We start from the raw sequence: 27,447 nt of genomic DNA on the forward strand, positions 1-27,447 counted from the left end.
AGTTCTCTTCCTTCCTTCCTTCGTTCCTTTCTTCCTTCTACATATGGATGTATGTAATCAGTTTGAAACATTTCATGTGCTAATAACCTCTAGGTGATCAATATACTGTTATCATTAGTGCAGACACTTTCAGCTGTGTTTTCAATTATTTTTAATACTGTAACAAGCAGATTTGAACTATTATATAGAGCACAGAAACTTAGCAAAAATTCTTATGTTATAAAGGCCAGAGAGACATCTCTCTGAAATGTTTGTTTAACCCCAATCTTGCTTAACATGAATACACTATTCCCTTGTTTTCCTTTACATAAACCATTGTAATAATTCTTCTTATTATATGCTAAGGTTCATTTATCACATTAAACTACAATCAATTCATTTTATCTACACATAATATTTCACTGCCCAACTGTACTTTTACCCTCTGTATTCATTAGTCCCATCAATATTTATTTAATACATGTGCACTTCTAAGCTCTGTGACTGAAATCATCAGCAACTCAACTTTTTAATTAAGTGTATATTTTTAAGCATTATAAATGCAATAGTCGATAAACTTTTTTTTCCCCAGTATTTCAAATCCTAGGCATGTAACCAGTGCTATCACACCTCTCATTTTCTCTTTCTTTATACTGACAGAAAATTGTCTCGTAACACTAAACTACTAGTATATTCGTGTACAAGAGTCCAAATCAGGGAAAGGTCAAAGTACAATTCCAGGTCGTGGCACCTGGATAAATCTGCCGCTCACAAGCCAAGGACATGTTTCCACTCTCCCATGGATATTGAACCTTCAATCTGTGCCAGAGTCTGTTCTTTTTAACTCATAAATGAGAATACAACTGTAGCTAAATTGTGACCCTCTTTATGTGATATCAGACAGATGCAAATCCTAAATAAATCTGCAAAACTAAAAAGGATTTCACATCTAGCATCCTACTTCAAGGTAGAATATGATAATTTTTGATTATACAGGCATGTTTTAGAATCCATACAAAGTGATAAATAAGGAATGATAGTAGATTCTCTTGAAACTCAATGGGTGTTTTCTTTTTTCAAATTCTAAGAGCACTCTCTTCACCCTTATTGAGGATCTAGCTACTGAATAATCGTGTTTCTCCTCAAATGTGATTTCAGAGTATTTCACCAAAGTGGCCCTTGCTTTTGTCCTTCTTAGGTAGAACTGTCTTTATGTCTGATTTTATCTTTCTATATTTATGTTTTCCATAACTGTTTGGTCATGCTGCCCATTTTGTCACATGGTATCTCCTCTCCCTGCACAAACTGCTTCCACAAGCAACCTACACTCCCTGAAAGTTTTTGCAGCAATGGCCCAACCTTGTCCTTCAGAGTACAGAAAGCATTTGCTATCACATGCATATATTTAAAAATCTACCCTGAAAAAGAAAACATCATTTCAGGGTGGCACAGATGTCAGGCTAACTACACAACACATCCTCTTCCTCGTCCCTGTAATGTCCAAGCATCTTTTCTTTACCATTACTACTTTATTGGCACAACCCAAAGTCTGTTGTGATTTACCATTACTACTTTATTGGCACAACCCAAAGTCTGAGTCTGATGCTTCCTCACAAGTCCTTTCCATGTTGCCTGCTATCCCACTTACACATTCTCTTCTCTTTTTCATTTGTCCTTTCTCTTTCACCGGTAATTTATTTCTCTTTCTTTTATTCCAACAGTAGTGTTTTCTCCATTTGTTATATGACTGCTATATTATTTAACAAAGATTAGGTTAAAAATATACATACAGACAAATTATTCTTCTGAAAGAGGAGCACATATAGATATAAAAGTTTCCAAACCATATGCTGACTTATTATTTATGTTGATGATACATTTGAAGTTATTCAAATCAGTGTGGTTCCTTTTACAAATGTATTACCAGCAGAGAATTTTATTAAAAGAAACAACATATGTGAGGACAATATTTTCTAATGAGAAAATAAAATAAAAGTACATCCTTATAACTCAATACTTTGGTAACTTTGAATAAGACATGTACTAATTAAATGTTTAGAGCTCTTTCATCCAGTAGTGTGCATTGATTTAAATGCATATTTCTTCTATTCAAGTACTAGCTAGGGCCCACCCTGTTTGTCTTCCAAGAACAGATGAGACTCAGATTTTCTCCAACAAGTGCGTGATGTAACAGAGTTATATCAATTCCGTGGAAAACTACTCTAAGAAAATGGAATAAACTACCAATATATACAACAACTTGCATGTATCTCAAGGAGTGTATGCTAAGTGGAAAAAGAAGCCAACTTTAAAAGGTCAAACAAAATTATACAATGCCATTTATGAAACATCTTGAAATGAGCAAATTGGCGGGATGGAGCATATATTACTCATTACCAGGAATTAGAAAGGAGGGAGGGAGCTAGTGCTATAAAATATAACACAGGGAATTTTGTGAATTCTTCTGTACCTTGATTATGATGTTCTGGTTACATAAATCTACATGTATAATAAAATTACACAGAACTAAGTAGACGCAGGTATGAATGTGCACAGAGTCTGTGAAATATGGATAAGAACAGTAGATTGTATCAATGTCAATTCCCCGGATGTAACGTTGTACTGTAGCTATGGTAGATAATACCAATGAAGTGAACTACTTGAACAATACAGGTGGGAATCTCTTGATTTTTTTTCTTACAACTGCATCTAAAGCTACAATGACCTCAAAATTAAACCACCAACTTTGAGAGGAAAGACAGAGAAATACATTTTTATTACATTGCAATTTATTCTGTAAATGGCATCAAAAATAAATAACTGTAATATAGTAAGTCAACATTTTTTATAATGAAAATTCTTGGCAAACAAGGAATGGATGGCCACTATATTAAGCTTATGTGTGTTTTTTCTAAGAAAATTAAATATTTTTAAATCTATTTTATGATGTCAGTACCATTTTGTTTTAAATGAGGGAAAAGAAATGGATGTCAACTACTCAATATTATATTAGAGTTCGGAGCCAACACAAAAAATTTCAAAAGCAAAAATAAGGCATCAGAATTGTCAAGATATAGAAACTTTTCCTTATTTCTATATGATAAATTTGAAAATCTAAGTGAATCAAGGAAAAATATTTAATAATTGATTTTTAAGTACATCACCAAGACTATTGGGTACAAAATTAAGTACAAAAGTGTGTATCATTTTCATAGCAATTAACAAACAGCAAATGGTACCACTTCCAGTAACAGCAAAAACTCTTTGGTATTTAGGAATGTACCTGACAAAATCACACGTCATTTCATAGAAACAGCATTATGAAAGGACACAAATCTTGAAAAATTAGAGAAATACAAATTAAGTAATAAATTTCCTCAAATTAACACATACATACAAACGTTATTGTAATTAAATTTCCAAAAGCTAGATGGAATTCAGAAGAGGATCCTGAATTCTGTACAGCAGCCTTAGAGAGAGTGAATAGCCAAAATAATCCTGAAGAGGAAGAGCCCTGTAGGAGCAGCTCCTCACCAGAAAGAGGCTTATGCTCTAAGCTCTGTTAGTTAAGAAAGCAAGAGTACTGTCAGTTCTCAGGAACAAAAACACTTCTGGAACACATGGGGGAGCCTAGAAATAGAGGCACGCATCAATAAAAGCCCACAGTGTAAAGAAGTGGCAAAACTTAGTATGCGGCACAGGTGGCATTACAAATCACATGGAAAAGATGAATCAGTTTCAATACATTGCAGTGGGACAGTTGGTTATCCATATGAAAATAAATAGGCTTACATCTCCACCTCACACTATAGGAGAAAATAAATTTCAGTGGATTAAAAAGTTAAATGTGGAAAGCAAAATTTACAACTTCTAGAAGAAATGTAAGAGAATGTTTTGATGACCTTTGGGTTCAAAAACTGCTTAAAGTGCAAGGATTATAAATTCAACAGAGGATAAAGGTTAGTAAATTACCTTAAAATTCAGATCTTATTTTTTAGAAAAAGATACCACAAAAAATTAAAAGACAAAGTTTTGGTATAGGAAAATATATTTGTCAACACATAACTGTCAGAGGATTTGTATTCAGAATTTATACATGACTCCTGAAATCAGTTAGACAAAAAAGGAAAATAACCTAAGAAATAATCCAAAAATATATAAGAGCAACCTGTAATCCCAGCACTCGGGAGGCTGAGACAGGAGGACTGCTGAGAGTTCAAGACCGGCCTGGGCTACAGAGTGAGCTCAATGCCAGCCTGAACTGCATAGAGAGACCCTGTCTCAACAAAAGACATAAATAAATAAATACATACATACAAATAGTTTGTTCACGCAAGAGAACTCAAAAGGAAAAAAGCTAAACATTAAGAGGATTCAGAGATGTGTAATTTCATACATATTTTAATATACATAAATATATTTGCATATAATTTTATATTCATATATATCAATGATACAGTTTCATCTCTTAGATCAGCAAAACTCTAAGTTCTGGAGAACATGGAAGACATGGAAACCCCTTCAAAGTTCTTACATGTTTATAAATTGAGATAAATATTCCATCAAGCATTTTGATACCAACAAGCAAAGTAAATGTATGTTTATGTGAATACCCTTCAACCAAGAAATGTATTTCTGGGTATGGGATGCAGGTAACTTTTGCACATATGTACAATGAAACTAATTGTATGTGATTTTATTACCGTATTGTTTCATAATAGAAAACTGGTTTAAAATATCCAGTAGAGAAGAATGGGCAAATAAATTGTGGTATAGTAATACTGATGACATAAGTGAAAATAAAACTGCATGTCAATATGGATAAATTTCAAGACTAGAATTCCAAAATCCAAAAGAAAATTGCTTATCCATCCACATAATAAATCTACAAGACAAAACCATGTACCTCTATGGATACATTTGTATTTGTTATTGATCTACAACATAACGGTATGATAAATATCAAGTCCATGATAGTACCAGGGCTAGGAAGAAAGGAATTAGTGAAGTATGCACAAAAGAACATCAGCCCTGGGTGTTAACATTTTAGTTTATGCAAAATTTTAGAATCAAAAGAACACCTGATGGCAAAATGGAACATATTTACAAACCACCAGAAGAACTCGTCACATAAGGAGGTAGATTCTAAATAAAAATTTTAGCATGAAACTAAATAAATATCTTAGCATGAAACACACAAAGTGAGAAATAGGAAACAAGGAAGTATTCCCTGAGATGTATTTGTCCTTTTTTTTTTTTTTTTTTTTTGAACTGGGACTCAAACTCAGGACCTTGTGCTTGCGAGGCAGGCACTGTGCTGCTGAGCTATTTCCCAAGACCTTTCCCTGAGATGTAGAAAAAATACTATGGGCTCATTTTTGCAGAGTACATGTGACATTTGTTAAAGGAATGTTCCTTTGGCATCACATTAACAGAGTTACGATGTCCCAAATCCTTGCATGAAGCAAGTCAGTTTAACCAATCTCTTGAGAGTTTCAAAACTAGAGTGTATTAGGGAACCTGGAAAAATGCTAGCTTCCAGGAAATGGGTGCCATCACAATAGCCCTGCTGAATGACAGACCAGTTGGCCATATGGTCACTAGAGCTGGCCAGCATTGTCACAGAATATATGAATTCAGACAGAAAGACAAAATATTTCAAAGAATGTGTGTATAATTTATCAAACTCACAACTTGGAGCATATGATAACGCAGCTGCAGACACAGCGGGTACAAAGTCAACCCTGCAGCATACACACATGGTCACCAATGCTTTCAATGGCGTACATGTTACCTTTTCAAGTCAAAGACTTAAGTACGAGCCGTGCCAGAAGCATAATAGTAACAGTTTTGATCGCCATTCTCTCCTTACAGCTATAAGACTGTGCATGATGCAAGCTGCTCCATGAGCTGCTCTGCCTCTCTGGGTCCTGGGCTGGAGGCCTGAGTTATCTGTGTAGTGTAGAAAGGCACAGAAAATATTAGATTCAAACTATCTCTTGTCTCCCTCCTCTCCAAATAATCTTGTTCTGCAGAGCACTTGGTGAAAGCTTCTTCTAGAGAGATGAATGAGGTTAGGGGATGAGGTAAGTCATTTATTTTTCCATTCCATCAGGAGAGGGTTCGAGGTTGTTGCTTTCAATAAGCACTCGATTGATCATGTGACCACGAAGCTTTTCCGATTCTCTCAGTCTATCTGAATTTATTCATGAAGGCAGAAAGCATCATAAAAGCCTTGGATGAAGTGGCATGAAATTCAGTAGACCTTATGCCTTGCTTAAAAGCTTTCCCATGTGTCTAGCCTGCATACATCCTCTGTAGAATGATCTGTAGTACTGTGGAAATGTGGCATGCATGCGGGAGTACTCCATTTGGCTTCAAGTCTGCAGTCTGTACAGAGAGTGGAAATATCAAGAAAATGTTAAGTGGAGATTACCTTTGCTTCACAGTGCCTCCCACTCCATCAAAACCTCTCTGATTCTGACCCTGTGGTGTAATTTAGACCAGCTTTTCAGAAAATATTTCAGGGAAACTTACTTTCAGTACATCTTATCCTTTCCTAAATATGAGTATTGTATTGCATATATTCAGCCATGAAATGTTCTAGCTGCAAGGGTCAAATGTTCCTGAACAGCCAGTCTACCCTTCTGGTAAAGACTTTTTTTACATTTGTCCTTACTCATATAATCGCTGTTTCACAATCAGGCTGCAAAACTCCGAGTTCTACCTGAGATGCTTTTTCAGTTCAACCGGAAATATAATGTTTTTTGCTGGTAAGAGCCTCTTCCTGATTTCTGATTGATTACTTACCTGGCAGCTCTTGTTTCCTAGCAGTGGGAAAGAGGGCTTGAAAAGAGGGTCATTTTTCTCATAAGAAAGAGAAAATGCCCAGTTAGAAGGAGGGAAATAACAAATCATAACCACTGGCATCAGTGCCCAAGTATCACACATTCCCATTATTTGGAGGATGGCGTGAGTGGTATCTACTACGTCATTTCTTTTAGTACTACTTTGGCCCTTACTTAATGATTAAACTTTCCCTAGAGATTGTTGGAATGAATGAAGTGTTCAGGTCTTGAGTTGGTTTCTTTACCTGGGAATGTCCTCGTGCACAGCTGTAGCAGGTACCAAGCTCTACCTGGGAGGTAGAAAAGTCCACTGTACCTTAAATAAGGTAACATAAGCACTCTAATTCTTAAATAATATGTAATTCTCTCTTCTCTGCCTAAATCACATTCTGAAAAACATGTGTCTCTCCCCCTCAACTTTTTAAAACTACCCTGGAACAGCAAAAACAAAGCTTATTACCAGGGAGATAATCACTCTGTGATGGCAGAATTCAATATAAAGTTTTTAAGAATAATTACACTAGGGAAAGTGAATATTAAATTATTAGTATCTTAATTCTTAAGGTAGAAAATGATGGCTATAAAGATTATAGTCAGTAGGATACTCTAATCTTTTCTGAGCCAAATTTGAAGAATTTACATTTCCCAGATTTTAAAAACTTGTTTATACTGATTAAATATATAAACTGATTATTTTTTACCTAGACCAGTGATGGCAAATCTTTTAGAGCTTTCGCTGAACAAACATCCAGCTTTAGCACATGTGTAAAGGTTTGCCACAACTGACCTGGACTAAATAATTATAAATAATTTTCTGTATTATAGATCAGAAGCTAAAGCAGAGCCCTGACCCTATCCGAGGGAGTACTTTACAGAGCCCTGAGAAACGGAGGGTCGAGTATGGTCCTTGTATCCAACCTGAGGGGGAAAAAGGAATTTCCTGCATTCACAGAAAGAAGATAACCAGGCCTACACTCTATGGTCTAAATATGAAAACTTAATAGGAATTTAAGTTGTCATCTTCAAATACTTAAAGTACTAATGACCCTGGAACGTAAATCATGATTTCTGTGAAAAGAGACTGATATATATCTTGATTCACACCAAAAGAAAAAAAGGTGCATATGCTAATGCAGCTGCAAAGTGAGTAGAAAATCACACTACAGCCCAGCCCTCCTACACATACATGATCACTATCACTTTTTTTTTTATTTTAAAGAGAAAAGGAAACAAAACAACAACATGAAATGACGCTCTGATATCTAAGGTGTCTTGCCGTTGACAGACTTCCCATCGTTTTCTAGTTGCTACCTTGGATCTCTTTCGCCTTTATGAAATAGTTCCCAAAGAGAGTCGTCCATGTTCTCTCTCTCTAGTTCCTGTCTGATTATTCCTTTCAAAATTCAATCCATTCCAGCTATGCACTCTACCACTCAAGCACATCTCAAAGTGCTTGTTCCATATGACCAATACTTAGAAACAATATTTTACTCTCAATTGAAAACAATAGTTTACTTTCTTCATTTGGACTTTCTATCATGCAGATAGCTTGGAGGAGGTGGAGTACAGTGTGTACAGTTCACACCTACAAAAGATATTACAGTGAGTAGAAGGAATAAAAGACAAAATAAAGATGTCAGAGAAGACTCACATGAGAGTGAGTCTAATGAGGAGGAAAGTGAACAGAATTGGCAACCTAAAGGACTATCAATCAGCCTCTGTCCATTTCTGAGACTAAATATGAACTATGAGAACTAAAATCAGCATAATTTCCCCTTCGTGGCTTTACCAGAAATGGCATCAGCATATTTTCCCATTCTTATGTTTAAGCAACACTGAGACTAAGCAGAAACAACCTGATGAAATCTGTCCCCAGAAGTTGACTGTGAACACACCAGAACCACATTTATCCAGACTAACTTTAAGACCCTCAGCTTGTTTTGTAAGATTGACTATTATGTTGCAAACTTTAGGTAGTCCCAAACAGCTTCCCTTTCTGTAAAATTAATCTTAAAAAAACAAATCCCAGGCCCTAATTCCCTGCAGGCATATTTGTCCAGGGTTGCCATCTTGAGACTGCCTCCCTTATTGGGTTGAAGTACAGCTTCTGTAGAAAACAGTTATTGTTGGTGGTCTTTTGAGATGCTGATAGCCAACACAAAAGAGAGGGGTATTAGAATTTTAAAAATAGAGGAGGCTTAGGGTTCTATAAAGAAAAGACACTTGGAGAGCAGTTAGAAAAAAATGGGGAAATTAGAAGTAAGTCGGGATTTTCTAACAATATATAATGTTAATAATAAAGCAAGTGTTCAGATACTTTGAAAAGAGAGTATTAAGGCATGAAATGTTTGCATTCCCTTCACGCTACAGTAAATTGGCAAAATATTAATTTTTTAATATTCTACATTAACTTCTGTAACAGCCCTTCAATTATTAGCCAAATTCCTTTTGTTATTTCATCAGATCTTACCATTTCTGCAAAGAGCTGAAGGTCAACCTAGCATCACCTAGGGAAGCTAAGCAATACTTTTGTGGGACTCTCCAGGACCCTGCTTAGACACACACAAACACACACACACACACACACACACACTTTCACCTAGATGCAGGCACACAGGAGTATTGTGTTCACAGCAATTATTCCATTAACTTTAATATCAAAACCTCCAAGATAATAATCACATGAGAGAAGTCAAGACCCCAAAATATTAAATCATACATAGCTAATATATACTAGCAGAAGGCGTTCCCTAATGAACAGCTGATAATCTAAGTTTTTATTTTTTACACTTGATCTTAGCAAAAGGCCAAGAAGCAATAAGTTTTTACTTTTTAATAACTGGAATTATGAAAAATATATAAGGGAACTAACACTTTAAAAAATGTAATTCATTGTTGAAATATTGATTCTTTTAAGTAAAGAACATAAATTATTTTCCAATGCCCAATGAACACTGGTAAAGGTAGCAACAATAAAAAATAACAAAGAAAGTAAGTACATTCACAAACTGAATTTTAGAACAATCACATTTTCTGATCCAAATTTAATAAAGCTAGCAATTAACAGTAGAATTGTATGCACACACACACACCAAGCAAATTGGAAAACCAAAAATAAAAGGAAAATAAAACTTTACTTAATTGTTGATATGGGGAAATAAAAATACAAATATAGGCAATTTAGAATGTAATTAAAACAGTATGCATAAAAATTAATAAATGCAGCCAAGGATATTCTCAGAGGAAAATTAAAGCTATCTCTTTTATAGTACTTAAAAGAAAATTTATGGAGGAAATGTATTAGCTGTTTAGCTCCAAACAAAATGGAAAAATAGAAAGATGTAAACATAAGTTAATACAGCACAAGAAAATCAATATAACTGATAGGTACATGAACTCATTCTTTGAAGAGATTGATGCAGACAGACCTCTGACAACCTGACCAATAGCTACAGTTGTACACACAGAACTTGGTTCCTAGTCCGGAGCCTTGAAATAACTAAGAATATTGGAAGATGCTGAGAAAAAGTGTGTTATGAGATCTTTTCTTCAAAACCTCTCTGAAATAGAGGATTTTTCTCCTAAAACTGAGAGGAAAGACAATATAGAGAAAGAAGATAGAGTCTCTAAGTCAAGGAGATTCAATAATAAATTTGTCTTTGTGTTCTTAAGAAAGTTATCTAAACCTCAAATCTCACTTGAAAGAAGTCCTGTTTCTGACTATGATCCATAGACAAGATGGAAGCTAGCCACAACTTAAAGAATTAGAGAAAAAATACTTTTCTGGATGAATTTTAAAAATCCTTATAAATCATATCAATAGTATGTATTATTGTTTTTAGCATACTTTGTACTGGAAAGGACATAACAACTGGTATAAGATTATGTAACCTAACTCCACCTTAATCACATAAAATACATAAGAAAATACAATGAAACAGCATTAACTCAAGAAAAGCACTCATACAAACACATTCTGTGCACATGTGTCACAGACTCATTACTCTGTAAAATTACTATGCGCTACTAATTTTCAAATTTCCATAATAAAATGAAAAGAATGACAACTAAAATACTCCCATCAGTGCATCTGTTATAAAAAATAAAGCATCAGGGGCTGGGGATTTAGCTCAGAGGCAAAAAGCGCCTGCCTGGCAAGCACAAGGTCGTGAGTTCAGTTCCCGGTACCGGAGAAAAACCAAAAAAAAAAAAGCATCGCATTTATTTCATTTTTTTTTCATCGCATTTATTTTAAAACAAAACTCTGCCCACCAATTTTTACTCTATTCTTTTCCTTCAGTTTAACTTTATTGGTACAATTTAGGTATACATAATAACCACATTCATTATAGGAAATTTGTATCAGTATGCAAAAGTAAACACATCACATTTAGTTGAAAATAAACTTCTGTCCATCAATTTTTATTCTATTTTTTAGCAATCTTTATCACCTTCACCATCAAGACATTGAACATAAATATTATTTTTAATAAGAAGATGTGGAATTTGCACAAATTCAAAAGGAAATCATGCATAGTGAAAAGTAAATATCCCCAACATAATTATTTCTAATCCACCCTAATTCTCTCAGTAGAGAAAATCATTATTTCTGATTTCTTAAATATATATATAATATATGTATATAATATACATATTAGATATATATGTGTACATATGTCTATATACATATAATGTATATATGCATATATATGTCTATACATATTAGATATAATGGGTATAAGTATCTGTATATATATATTAGATTTGCATGCAAGTAATACAATAATTACCTGTTAAGGACCAGGGTATTTCTACATCTTAAAACATTTAAATAAACAAAAAAGCTGAATCACACAGAATTTCTATTTTGCCATTATTGTATTATCATGTATTTCAAATAGATGCCCTGAGGAATGTTTCAGTTTATAATTTTTGCTATTACAAAGATGAATTTAAAATGAATGAATCTAAAGCATGTTTCAACTGAGTGACAACATGTATAAATTCCTGTAAGATGTTAGTGGTTATGGGTATATATGTTATTTTATCATAGCCATGGTGAATTTTCTTCTAGTGAGTTTCTATAAACATGAGACTACCTGTTTCTTTTTTTATTTTAAAGAGAGAAAAAAACAACAAAATGATACAGAATTTCAAAACAAGATGATAGGAAATTAATAACAATAGTTATTATATTGCATATTGTTATCTTCAAAGTAGTTGCTCAGATTACCAAATATAGGCATGTAAAATTGACCAATGTCAGCACTAACATATTAGTTCCTTTCAATGAACTAATAGAAATTAGCAGTACAATTACCTTAGCTATCTTGTGTATATATACTTATCTTTTTTCCCCTTCCTTCTTTTCTCCTTTCCTCCATCCCAGTTGTTCTTTCCTTTTGAACAGTTTCTTTCTCTTTCACTGTATCCATTGTACCTTTTGGATCTTATTTACTCTTTCAGGATCTTACACTAGTGAGACAATACAGTGTTTATACATGCGGGTCTGATTTATTTCACTTATGAGTCTGGTCTGTAGTTGTATCCATTTACCTATAAAAGCCTCAAGTTTATCTTTCTTTTTAGCTGAGTAGTACTCCCTTGCATGTTTCTTAAAACCTTGCTGAATTAGTCACATTCCTGTCACTTGGACAAAATCCCCAACACCCACAAATTAAAGAAGAGTTCTATTTGGATTATGGTTTCAAACATTTCTCTTTTTTTGTTGTTTTTCTCCGGTACCGGGAACCGAACTCACGACCTTGCGTTTGCCAAGCAGGCGCTTTGCCGCTGAGCTAAATCCCCAGCCCCGGTTTCGAACATTTCAACCCACATTCTGATGGTCTTCACACAGAAATACCATAGCAGAGAGCCTCTCAGAGCAAAGGTGGTCCATAAGGAACCAGGCACCCTGGGGACATCCTCTCAAAGCAAAGTCTTCCAAAGGAATGTACCCTTTTACAGGCTTGGGTCTGAGATAGGTGGCTATTTTTTGAAAAGTCTTCAAGGGATCTTTCCTATTCTTTCAGTACAAAAGTATTTGCTTCCTTTTAATAGTAGCAATATTTTTATCAGCAGTATATTTCTTGGACCCAATTTTATAGAGGTTTCCTTTCTGGACAAGCTGCAAAATTGTTACACGTTTTGTTTGTTCATTTGTTTGTTTGTTTCTGATCATCACAGTAGATCTAGCTAAAAGCAGCAGATAGTACCAATGCCACAGCCTGAATACTGGGCTGTTTTGAAATTTCTTCCACCAGATTAATTACTCTACCACCTGTGAATTCAACCTCACACAAAATTCTATGCACAGAAAAAGAGATAAACAGAATATGAACAGAACAATAGATAAACTCTTTATCAGATTGATACATGCATGGTTTCCAGTCCAACGTTCAATAAAGTCTTCATTCCAAAAGAAATTTCATAAGCCTGGCATTTACTGTTCATACTGTCATTAGCGTTCTAGTCTTCTGACCTCAGAATTATTGCCTGTCACCGCTCACATCATTCTACAGCTCCTCCAGCCTGTACCTCCACACCTTTCCAAAATCCTACCACAGACAATTTCCAAAGGCTTCTGAAATATGTAGTGAGATATAGTTATAGTGATGCCACTTCTCTGCTACCAGTTCTCTGAATTAATCATTTTCCCATTGCTGGATCAAAACACCCAACACTCACAAATTAGAGGAGGACAACCTTCTTTGGCTTATAGCTTTAGAGGGCTAAATCCAAGGTTGGCTTGCTCCAAGGCAGAAATGGCATAGCTGAAGGACCAGTCAGAGAAAAGCAGCTTAACCTCATAGTAGTCTGAAAGCAGAAAAGGAAGAACCAGAGAGAGAATAGGGTGCTGGGGACAAGAATACATCTTCAGGCTCATGTGTCCAGTGACCACGTGTGTCATGTGACCATGCACATCTGGGCCCCACATCCCAGCAAGACATTTCACTCTGAGCTCATCAATGGATGAAGGGACTGATAAGTGAAGATCCAATAGCCTTCTAAAAGTCTTAGCTCAAAACACATAAGAGCTGTGGAGACTTTTAACATTGAAACCATCTTTTTATTTTTGCTAATGTAAGTGGAAAATATTTGTTTTTCGTTAGCCTTAAATTGTATTTCTCCTTTTATATGCTTTGCTAAATTTATAAGACATTTGTTTGGTGAGCCCTGTATCATCCTACTGGATTTTGTGTCTTCTGCTGATTCACAGAAGCTTTTAATTTGTTTTAGAGTTATTAATCAATTTAGTCCTTTTGCTATTTTTCTTTTTTTCCTTGTGATGGTTTTTGTTTGCATATGCATTTTTAAAATATCCTATGCAATTTGAAACATTCATTGTTATTATGGCTTTTGTGTTTGATGTCACACTTCAAACAAAATTTTCTGTTCAGTTTATCAATTACAAGAAAGTATTTACTTAATATTTTAAGACCTCACATTTTGCATTATTAGTTCTGACTCAAATGAGTGATATTATAAGGATCCAATTTCATCTTTATTTTCTGGAGAACAAAGTAATTCTCCCAATAACACACATAATAAATATTTATCTTTTCTCTATGGATTTCTTATTTATCTTTATTGCATTAAAAGCTCTCGTATATTTTGGGTCCATTTTAGGGCTTTATATTCTTTTCCAATTTAACTACACCCTGTATAATCATCGGCCGCTTCTATTTTTCAAAACATGTTAGTTGGGTAAGAGTTTTTATCATGTGATAAAAGTAGTCTCCATTACCTCATTTTCAGAATAACTCTTTTACTGATGAATTACTTTGTGCATATTTTTAACTAGTTTATTTATTTTAGAATTATTCTGTTTGTATCTTGATAGGGTTTCATGTTACCTAAATTTACTTCTTTGGCAATTTATTTGATGTCATACCTTCTTAGTATGTATACAGACCTACTAATATCCACAGTGTGATGGTATTTTTATAAATAATTTATTATTTTCTTTACTTCTTAGCTTAGCATACATACACACATATGTGTGTATGAGTGTGTATATATGCCAAGAATTCTTGATGTTCCAATAAAAAGTAAATAAAACATTTGGACTCTAAGTAGAGAAATATAAATGACTAATAAACACCTGAAAGAAGTTCAACTCATATGTTACTATAACATTATTTATACTATTAGGTGGTTAGATAATGTGTTACTATAACATTATATTTTTACTTTATAAAATTGTCAAAGGAGATAAACTTTCCATACATCACTAAACCAGTAAAAGCTTTTACGTCTCTAGAGAATCATCAAATGCATAAAATACCAGCATGAACAAAGGCCCATAATTTTAATTGCATTAATTTGTCATGTAAAAACAAAGTACATACAGAGTCCCTACACATAGATATCAGTATTTAAAAGGATACTCACACACAGTAAGTACATCACATTCTAATGGAATAAATGGAAATCAATGTAACACAGAAATTGGAAACTACTTAAGTTCTTTTTTGTTTGTTTGTTTGTTTGTTTGTTTCTGGTACCAGGAATTGAACTTACAACCTTGAGCTTGCCAGGCAGGTGCTGTGCCGCTGAGCTAAATCCCCGGCCCCCCTACTTAAGTTTCTAAGTGAATTGGAGCACATCCATGATATGGAAATACATGCATCCACATCTCTTTTTAAAATGTTCAATGGCTTTGAAAAATATTCCTACCAAACCTTTACATATCAAAACTAGAGAACACAAAATTGTATGGACATCATGATCACAGGATTATAGCTATAGTACACATTTTTAAAAACCATATACATGCATACCTGCATATACAGTAATTTCTTGAGATTATGCCACTGTTGGTAATTAGTATTTTCTTTTATATTTCTGTATTATCTACATTTTGGGGCACAAAAATTGTCATAAATAATATATATTATTAGAATGTAAAATAATTATCTTCTGATGCTTATAATTGAGTAATTACTGCATCACAGTATATAATATATAATTATTGCATTACCTAGCTTGTCATGATTATAAAATTTCATGGATTATGACTACTTCTTTTAGTTTTGATATTGCCAGTATCTATAATCAAAAATTATTGAGTCCATATCACTAATTCTATATTTACATCTGTCTATGTGTATATCTATATCTAATCTCTTTAGGATCCTACTTTGGTTATTTGCATGCAGAGAGAGATTCACTGCGACATTAACAAAGCCCGAGTTTGACAGCCTGTATACTTGCATGAAACTTTCTGAGGCAATAAAAGTGACTACAGAAGTGCATTCCCATAGTGATATGGTGTCTGTAAGACTCTCAAAAGGAAGATAATTGGTCATCAGTTTAAACTACTGTTTTTTTTCCACTCAGAGATAACCCTCTATCATACTCAGAGTGGATTGGCCTATTTGGATGTACAGTTAAAGATACATTTGGCTTAGGGTTAGTGGGATATAATTATGTGGCTTACTCCTGCTTCCCTGTATAATGTAGTTACTGTAGCAGCTTGATGTAGGAAAAGCATCCAGAGTTGACATACTTTATGCAGAGAAAAAGCAACCTGAAAAATGAATTGTGTAGTTTCTGTGGGTCCTGCAAGGTTGTAGATAATCATGCAAAAACAAAATAGGCGTTTGTGAATCCAGAACCTAGTCTGTGAAAAAAGGGTATAGATCTTAAAGCAAAGTAATATAAATAGGACATAATTTGTCCTAATTTTATATTAGTTTGAAAATGTCACGTACTACTTATTTATAAATAAACATTTATATGTGATCAATCAGAAATTAAAAATTTTAATCAACCATGATAAGAATAGGTTGAATTATCTTTCTGTCACCTCTATAGAAAATAATATTAACAGCTGTTGTCATTTTAAGAAGCCAAGAAGAGGACTGTAATGAAAATGTCAGATGAATAAAGATTATAGAGGTATATTAGGTAGTGAATAAAAAGTTTTGCTCCTGGATCTTGTATTACACATTATTGCTATAGTCAGTGTCTTTAATTTTGCTATGATTCTTTCATATCTTTAAAATAATTTTTTCTAAAATATAGTTTACCATTGAACTTAATTTTGAATCTAAACTTGTGTATTTTTCCCTTATAAAGATCTCAAATTTATGTGACCCACAAGTCAAAATGGATTTACCTGGTATGTAGGTCCAAATATATAAAAAGAGAAGGCTGGGGATTTAGCTCAGTGGTACAGCACCTGTCTGGCAAGTGCAAGGTCATGAGTTCAATTCCCAGTACTGGAAAAAAAAAAAAAGAAAAGAAAACAATATAAAAAGAGAAGCCAGAGATGGCAGAATATATATCAACTTTTTATAAAATATCATAAATTTGTGAATTTTTAAAATTTATTTTAAAATAAAAGAAGGAAAACATTAACAAACAGACATCCAGTTACAAAACAGCATAAGAACAATACATGGAATACTGAATAACAGACAAAGTGGTAAGAAATTAACAATGGTTGTTGCATTACATATTGATATCTCCAAAGTGGTTTCTCAGGAAAACAAATAGAGACATGCAAGATTGATCAAATAACTAACCATTAACTGTTCCTTTCAGCAAAGCAATAGTAGTCAGTAGGATAACTATGTTAGCTATCCTGTATATAAATGCATACATACATAATTTCCCTTTCTTTCCTTTCTCCTTTCCCTCATCCCAGTTGCTCTTCACTTCTGAGCATTTTCCTTTTGTTTCACAATGTCTATCATACCACCTAATGTTTATTCACTCTTTCAGGTTCTTATACTACTGAGACAATATGTTACTTACACACGGAGGTCTAGTTTATTTCACTTATGAGTTTGGTCTATGGTTGTGACCTTTTACCTATAAAAGCCTCGAATTTATCTTTATTTATAGCTGAATAATATTCCATTATATAAAAGCACCACAATTTTTTAATCCAGTCCTCAGTGGATGGGCATTTGGGTTGCTTCCACAATTTAACAATTACAAATTGCACTGCTATAAACATGGGTGCACATATATCGCTGTGATATGATGTTTTCAGATCTTCTGGGAAAATACCCAGAAGGGGAATAGCTGGGTTGAATTGGATCTCTAGACCTAGTTTGCTGAGCAATCTCCAAACTGATTTCCACAGTGGCTTCACCAGTCTGCATTCCCACCAGCAGTGGAGAAGGGTTCCTTTTTCTCCACAGCCTCACCAGCATTTGTTATTGGTTGATTTCTTAATCATAGACATTGTTATTGGGAACTTTGTGAATTTTAGTAATTTGAGATTTTAAACTACGTTATGAAAGACTTTCAGTTTCTATGTCATATAATTGTTTTAAATGCAAGTCCAGCAGTAATTTATCCCTAAATCTAAGCTGAATTTTAGTACATTAGATATAATATATTCTATTTCTATGATTTGTTTTGTGTCTTTTCTATTGTTCTATACTAAGTATATTTTTTCTTCACTTTCTTTTTACAAATGGTCTTCACATAAGTATACATGTTATTTATTTTATCATTTGTATTTCCTCCTCTCTCAAAATTGTGGTTTTTAGTTGAACTATAGAGTGTTTTATTATTTAAAAACCCTTTTGGTATTTTTACATTATTTATTACAACTAGTTGCTTTGGATCTAAGTGTAAATAGAAAAAAAAGACAGCTGTATAGAACCTTATGAGATTAAAGAACCAAAACAATCAACAAACAAAAATTCTCACCATTGTAGGGAATAGCTAAAATGCTTTTGTTTTGCACTAAATTGGTAATAAGGAACCACTCTATTCCTTTTCCCTGTCCTTGAGTGCAGACGTTTTAGGGACACCAATTTATTACACAGAGATCTCTGTCTGACAGCTTAGGCAATACTTTCTGAATCCATAAAATTACAAAGGTGTCTGCTATAACACATCCTACAACAAAAAACCTATACCTATATATAAAGAAATCCTAGGAATTCTGCCAAAATGCATCTCCAAGTGACATCCTGATGACACTGACCTCTACTGATTAGACCTATGGCGCTGGAAAATTTGCGAGGTCACCCCCTAACGAACACTTCAGAGTTTCCAACACTTTAGAGTTCAAGGAACATTTCTTCCCCTAGAAAAGTCTGCAACCCCCAAGTGTTATTTAAGCCTCTTCAGCCTAAATCGGTTTGAGAATCTTAGGGTTGTAAAAAGGAACTGTCCAACCTATAGGGATCCACACACCAAATTTACATTCTGAATAACGTAAGGTTCTGAAAGTATCACCTAAAGTCTAAGATATTAGGCTGAGACAGTGGAAAGTTGGGATGCTGAGAAACCCCTCTCACCTTTCTCATCTTTGGGTATTTGGTTTTACAGACAGTCATTTAGGTAGATCAGAAAGGTCCGTAATGATGAGGCTCATTTTCTCTTTTCCTCTTAGAGCAGCAACACTTCAAAGCTACTCCCTGCCAGACCTTTTTAATTGGCAAGGAGTTGGTGAAAGGCATTATTCATCTGCTCTCTGTTCATTAGGACATAGATCCCAGCAAATATGGACTGCGGGTTAGATTCATTTGCTTATCTGTGTATTCAGTCACTCTTTTATCAAATATTTGTGAAATACCTACTGTTCTTTGGGAATAAATGCTCAGAAAACAGGCATGCTTAAGGATCCAGGGTCTGCCTTTAAATACTTTCTAATGAGGGGGATAAATACAAAAATGGATAGTGGCAGTAAAATGTCCTATCATCTCTGACAGAGAAATAAGCAGAATGCTATAAGAGTATAAAAGAAAAAAGTAACTAACTGGTAAGTGCTACCTGGTAGACAGGTCAGATTCTGTAGAGTGCTGGAAAATTTCCTTAGGAAGAAGAATAACACTGGAAAAACCAGGTCCAAGAGATTATTTTGCATTTTCAGACCATGTTGAAGGAGTTTCACAAATGAGTTTAAAAAATATTATCCAGGTGTTTGTGTTCCACTATAAATGATTTAATTGTTAATGATTTCATTAAAGATCAAGTCTATTCTTTAAAAAGTAATAATACTGTTGTACAATAAACATTAAGTGTCAAAGAGGAGACAGAACAATATTTGGGGCAAGATAGATATTATATTTTACATGTTCCATGTTAATTCCATTATTTTCCCATTTAGATGGTCATTCTCACTCGTCTGCTATAGCGCTTCATTCCTTTCACATAGCATTTATATTTAAGCCTGAAATAAGCAACCCCAGATAAGCTTTTTAAATTTGTTTTAGGTGTCATTTTTTAATCTTCTGAAACACCTTACCAAAGCCTTGCATATGCATTCAGAACATATTCCTAGAAGGAATAATTAGCATATAAGGTAGTGCCAGGCTTTGTAAATAATGTTATTCATAAGGTTTATAGTCTTTCTTTACAGAACTGAGAAGTTGACTGAAAAAGCCATAACAATGTGAAAAATGAAACAATAAGGCAGAGAAGTAAAGAGTAGATGGTAACGGTGAGGTGAGAGGGCCCCGCTGAGATTGTTGACAGTCAGAAGGAGAAAGAACTCATTTCCATGCTCCCCTTGGAGCACTTCCAAGACCACCAAGATTTCAGCTTTAAATGCATTCTTATACCAAGACACTTTGAAAATTTATTGTGTATGTGTGTGCACAATTACTTGCAAGGATCTTGGGAGAGCAGGCTCCTTTGTCACTAGTCCACAGGCACTGTGACAAAGAGAATATTAAAAGACTCAGTTGGCCAAGATCCAGAAGGAAGTAGGCAGACTGAAAAGATAAGGCAGGTAGTTAATCTTCTGGAAGGTACGGCAGGTGAAGACAAGTTTGTTCACCCAGCTCCCTGACTCAAGTCCACTTTTGTTTGATTTGTTATCTGACCCAAAGGGAAATCTATGCCTCGACATTGAATCACAAAGCAAGGAAAGCCTGGGTCATGAAATAAGGTCAATCCATGCAAGAGAGAAAGCGCTTAGTCAAACTTTATGCCACAAATGAAATCTGAGAAAAATTTGGCCCTGAGTATAAATGGCTCTAAGCGCATTTATTATTACTTGAGGAAAAGAGAAACCACTGAATTGGCCATGAGCCTCATTATTACAAAGCAATCTTTTTTATCATCATTCAATAATGATTCTAGATGGGTATCTCAGCCAGAAAATTGCACTTATTGCAGAAAATTGTATTATGTGTATTACCATAAATATGACGTTTGAGTTGTCAAAAACGTTAAGTGCTATCTAGATAGACAGCATAGATTCTATGGAAATCTCAGCGGATTAAACGTTTTACATTCATTCTCTGATGTTCCATTACTTTGCTTGATAGAAGCAAATGTAGTATTTTAATAGAATATGTATTTACGAACTAGCAGGACAAGCTCAGATTTTGTCATCTTGTAAAATATAGCTTACATGACTTTTTATGATGACATGTTCAGAATAATCCCATGAACTCTTAAATTTTTTTGTTTTAGGATGTAGAGATTAGGAATTTTCCGGCACAAAACCATGGATGGAGACATGATTTTGTGACTTACTCTAAGATATTGAGATTCCAACAGCAGTTTTCTGGGTTCAACTAGAAATGATGATTACTCATCTTTAAAGTTTATTTAAGCAATGCTGTCTTCTTCTCAGCATCATTGGGGTGTGATTCTAAAACCACAGGGCAACAGGGAAGAATGAAATCCAAAACAAATAAAAAGAACCAATGGACCAGCAGGAAATGGAAACCAAGTCACTGAATTTTGTTGAGTCTAAAGGCTGACCACTACAGTGGTGCCTCGGTTTACAAATTTAATTTGTTCCATCATTCTGGGAAAGATGGTGGTGCTCATGTTCATGCAGGGAAGAGGCCTCCTCATATTCATCACCTGATGCAGAACTCACAAATGGAAGCAAAACGTGGCTAAATGCTCCTGTTTGTGAACTGAATTTTTCATGAGCAGAAACATTCATGAACTGAAGCATTACTCTACAATTGTATAAAAACAATTCTCTAACTTGCAACTAACATCTTTCCCACATGTGTAACAGATGCCTGTTTAACATACAACTTCAGTATGTATGAGAGTTGTTAAAAACCTATCTGTGCACGTATAACTGAAACATGGATGGAATTATTGAGTGAATCCTGGAGAAGACAGAAAGGAAGTGTAAGGTCATATGTTAAGTACATATTTACCTTTTAAAGAAATTGCCCTGTGGTCCTTCATTTAACTTTTTTACTAGCAGTGTATGAGAGATCAAGTTTCTCTACATTGTTGCCTGCATTTGTTACTGTCAGTGTTTCTTTTATTTTACTTATCTTGATAGAATGAATAATGATAGAATATAGGGATTTAAATTTGCATTTCTCCAAAGTAAGCTATGTGGAATATGTTCTCATGTGTTTCTTTAGCCCTTGTCTTAGTTACTTTTCTCTCATTACTGAGACAAAATACCCAACACCCAAAGTTAAAGGAGGGAGGGTTTATTTAGCTCACAGTTTATAGACATTTCAGTCCATAATGGGCAGGCTTCAAGGCAGGGTGGGTGGCACATGGCAGAGGGACAACTGTTAGTCAAGGCTGGGCCAGCAGAAGACAGCAAAAGCACCAAGAACAAAAGGGGAAACAAGCCTCTTTCTGCCTCTTCTATTTTATCTAGACTGCCAGGTTTAGGGTGGTGCCAACCCAGCCAGTGGACTGACCCAGCAATCATTCACCCTCAGTCCCAGCACCCTTAGTCCCAGAATTGCACTAGGAATCAATCATAAACTCTAGATTCGGCTGCCTCTGAAGAAAACCCATCTAAAAATGCATGAGGCTTCAGAGGGACAACCAGACACAAATCATAATAGCCTTCCTATATCTTCCTTGGTGAAGTTCCACTTAAGTCTTAAGTCCACTTTTCCAAATGGGTACTTTTCTTACTGTTGAAGCTAGAGACTTTTTTTTTATACTTATATACGAGTTGTGAGCACATGGTACCAGTTGCTAAGGATGTTTTCACCTTTATCTTCATTTTCTTAATAAGATCATTAGAAACAATAGCTTTAAAAATTCTGAGAACTCCAGCTTGTCTTCTTTTTTCATTGTTTTACTGTACCATGTTTTTGGCACCCTGTCTGAAGATGTCTTTGCCTAGTCCTAGGTAATGAATAACTGACATTTGTTTTTTTGTTTTCTCTTAGATCTTTGTGCATACCGCTATTGTTTTTCTTCTTGTCCACTTTGCCTTTCCCCCATTTCCCTCCTTCCTTTTCTGTTACCTTTCCATCAGGTAATGGAGACAGTATATCAAATTTGGGCAATGTGTTTACTTCTGTATGGGTATGAGTCACAGGAGGTCTCCATCTGTGCTCAGTCTGTGCTTTGGTCCTATTATCTTGATGACCCACTCAGACTGGCTTCTTGATTAGTGCCTTTCTCTAAGTGGCTGACTTGGGCACTCATGTCTGGACAATAGACAGAAAGGAAAGTTTCCTCTCACACTATTTGTGAGACTCAGTAAACAAGATATGAACTTGCAAAGGAAATAAAAGCCTACGCAACGATAGTTCAAAATGAAGTCTCTTTCTATGAGGCAGACAAAGAAAAAAAAAAAGAACCAAGGAAAGAACCCAAAATAGATAAAATAGAAAACATGTGAAAATGGGACATGATACCATTAAGAAGGGATATGAACTAAAGTTTTTCCACTCTTAGCCAAGAAGAGAAATAAAACCAATAATAATTAAGTCTTACCACTAGATTCACCAATATCTAGAATATATAAAGAACTAAGAAAAATAGGTTCCCCCAAAATAAAGATCCAATCAAAATGAGCTGCTAAAATTTTGAATACGCATTTCTCAGAAGAAATAGTACAAATCGCCAATAAATACATGAAAAAAGTTCAACATCACTGCCCATTTGAAAAATGCAAATTAAAGCTATATTAAGATAACATCTCATCCCAGTAACAATGACTACCATCAAAACATCTAAATAACAAATGCTGGTGAGGATGTGGGGGAAAGGGAACTGTTCTACATTTTTGGTTGGAATATCAACTAGTGCTACTATTATGGAAATCAATGGAGATTCCTCAAAAAACTAAAACTAGAAATTCTACTTGACCCAGCTCTCCCCCTTTTAGATGTATTCCAAACAAAGGTAAAATCAACATGTTACAGGGATATATACATATCTTTGTTTATAGCAGCACAATTTATAAGAGCTAGATCTTGGAAATAGCCTATACCTGTATGTTCATCACCAGGAAAATGTGTCATTTACACACAATGGAGCATTACTCTGCAATAAAGAAAGATAAACTTGAGGCACGTGTAGTTAAACAAACACAGCTTGAGAATATAATGCTAAGTGAAGTAGTTCAGATTAAATGTCAAGATTAAATGTCACATGGGTTCTCTTATATAAGAAACTTATTATTGTTGGACATGGTGGTGCATGCCTGTAATCCCAGGACTCAGGAGGCTGAGACAGGAGGATTGTTGTGAGTTTGAGACCAGCCTGCACTACAAAGTGAGCTCAAGACCAGCCTGAACCACATAGCAAGACCCTGTCTCAAAAAGACAAAAAAAAGAAACATTCTTTACACACACACACACACACACACACACACACATACACATACCCACACACATACACAGCAAAATAGAAGATAGATAAATAAGTAGGGAGAAGTTCAAATAATTTTCCAAATTATCTAATTGTTCCAAACATATTTTAATGTAGATGCTAATTTGTTTCATTTATACTATCAGTTTTTAAGTTTACTGAGTAGAAAATTTTTTGCTGTTGCCTGTTTGCTTCTTCTTTGTAAGAGAATTTTTTCATGTCTGTCTTGTACACTGGGTAACTATTTTGAAGATAATGATACACAATGTACTATTGTTAGTGTCTTATTTTGTTATGAAATTTTTTAATAAAATAAGAAAATTATACAAAAATTTGTAAACTTGAATCAATTACCACAATAATAAAATACTTGATTTTTTAAACTCTTACTGTCTTAGGAAAGCACATGGAACTTTCCAGAAGCTAAATGATGTGTGATATTACAACAGGTTGAAAATAGAAGCTGAGATATGAAAATACACCTGTTTTTCATTAAGCCTAAAGACAACAGATTTAAACTTGTATATAAAATAATGCCAGTCTTCTCACAACTTTTTCTTGTTTTATCAAAAAGAACTTGACGGGACTGGAGAAAAACACAATGGTTTCATTAAAGGAATCCTTTGATAGACTTAACTTTTCCTCTTCACACTAGATGACAGTTGAATAGAAAACCAAAAGACACTGTCAAAATTTAGACTATTCCATATTCTACCTAAAGCTAAAAAGTGAGTACATGAATTTAAAATAATATAAATGGCAAAATTAGGAAGAAAGAGAAGATGTAATGTAAATGTATTAACCGCCTCAAGCTCAATTTCCATAAACAAGGTAGGGGTAAGTGTATTATTTAGTACAGTCACTCTTTGCTTGATGACTAAGATCCAGTCCTGTGACTAGGTCATTATATGAATTGGTCCCTAAATGAGGAATTAAATATGGAGGGGCAAGTCTCTTTTCCTCTCTTATATTGTATGTAGGCTACCCACCCTACGGTGTGTCCTTATACCCCACACTATATCTGTGCCCTCCTCTTGCACAGGCTCAGGATGTTTACAAAGTGAGAGCCTTGACCCCCTGCTGAATCCCTTAGTTAAATTTCTAAACTTCTCAGGTTGACACAATGTATTAGTCATTGTATATACTGCTGAAGTGCAAGTTCTATAAACAAGATGCACAAACGTTGAAGTTCTCTAAACAAAATGAACTCTCTGGTCCTAAGTGTGAGCGGCAAGTGGTAAGTCCAAACAGCACTCCTCCATCCTAAATCAGAAACGTTGTTTAATGGATAGGTCATTAAGTAAGGAATTTACACTTCAGACATTGGACAATGAAACCAGTAATAGTGACTAACAGGAATATGGAAGTAACTAAGTATTTGAATCACACAAAAAGTAATAACTTGAAAACTTAACCTCCCATACAATAAGTATTAGTAAACAGAACCACACCTAAGAGGATGATTAGTCTATGAGGATGGAGACTTCATTAATGAGATTAGTGCCCATGTATAAGAGATCCTAAAGTGTTCTGCCTCTCTCTGGCTGCTACAAGAAGATCAAACAAGATGGTGGCAGTGTGCAACGCAGAAGAAAACCCTCCCCAGAATTCAACTATGCCAACAACCTCATTGCAGACCTCAAGAATGCTGAGGAGGAAGTTTGTTATTTATAAACCATTCTAGTGGTTTGTTATGGCAGCGCAAATTAAGATAAAATATATTTTTCAACATTTTATAACTTTTCCAAGTACATCTATTACTTTTATATATTTGTTTTCATACTTTTATATTTTACAATAATTTTCAAAATATGTTTCCATATTTGATAATCCCCTAATTCATACCTGCTATAGCAGCTATGCAGCACTTATACTTAAAATCTTGAAATATCTCCAAATTGACACTCTAGTCATTTGTTTTCTATATGTACCTTTACATAACTGATTTAGATCCTTTTTAATTTTAAGTAAAACTATCTTTTATTTGTATTAATTTTTGTGAAAACTGGAGAGAAGATATTGCTACAGAAGTACAGTTGAGCAAATCTCTTATGATTTTACATATGAAGTAGATTTTGAAGTAATGTTACCAATTTAACCTATGGAATCATTTGACTTTCATTCTTTAAATTGTTTGAATTTAATGAGCTAAGAGAAGCACAAACTCAGTTTAGCCTTCAACTCTTTACTGCCACTATCAAATTATCATTTCACTGTGTTTTGTTGGTTTTTTTATTCTTTGGATTGAGGTAAAGGTTGAATACTTTTAATTCTTTTTCAAATTTGATAAATAAACTCCCTCCCTGGCAATACTGACCTATAACTGTTGCCATGTTTGCTTTCTCCTTCCCCCTCTACCTGTGATCTCACAACAGCTGAACTTTTAAGTCTTTCCATGTCTGCCCCGACAGAATGTCACAGTTGAGATCTTGGTATGCAGCCTTTTGTGTTTGGTGTCTTTCACTCAGTACTAGGCGCTAAAAGTCCCTCCACATCTTTTTGCTGCTTCAAAACCCATTTCTTCTTATTGCTAAATAATATTCTATTTTCTGGATGTTCCAGAGTTTGTTTACTCATTTACTTACCAAGGAATATCTTGGTTGTTTCTAAGTTTGGGCCCATGAAAAATAAAACTATAAATATTTGGGAGGGTATAAGTTTTCATCCGAGGAATATTTTTCCCCAAAATTTCTAAAACATTAATGTTTAGTTGAAGACAGTGATGAATAAAGTCCCTACAGCATTGGTTCCCTATGGTCAGAGACCTACCAGTTAAGGAACTTTTTGGTATATATTAGTTAAACACAGTCTATGAACTCAACTTTATTCCTCAATAAAATTACTAATTATTTCATGTCATAAGCCTCCAGTAATGATAAGCTTTAAAATTAAATATGAGGTCTGCCATTAAAGTTCCACTACACCCAAGAGCTAAGTCCTGTTCATATACTTTGTATATACATCTAGCAGTATTTAAACCTAAATATCACTTGGCCAGAATGCAATTGATTTTAAAATATCTAATTATCCAAAATTTCAATTAAATTATTCTTTGAATTACATAAAATAATGTATACCTATTTATAATTTTCAA

Source organism: Chinchilla lanigera, unplaced genomic scaffold (assembly GCF_000276665.1).
Source record: "Chinchilla lanigera isolate Chin_1 unplaced genomic scaffold, ChiLan1.0 scaffold00009, whole genome shotgun sequence".
In the NCBI taxonomy this organism is placed as follows: Eukaryota; Metazoa; Chordata; class Mammalia; order Rodentia; family Chinchillidae; genus Chinchilla; species Chinchilla lanigera.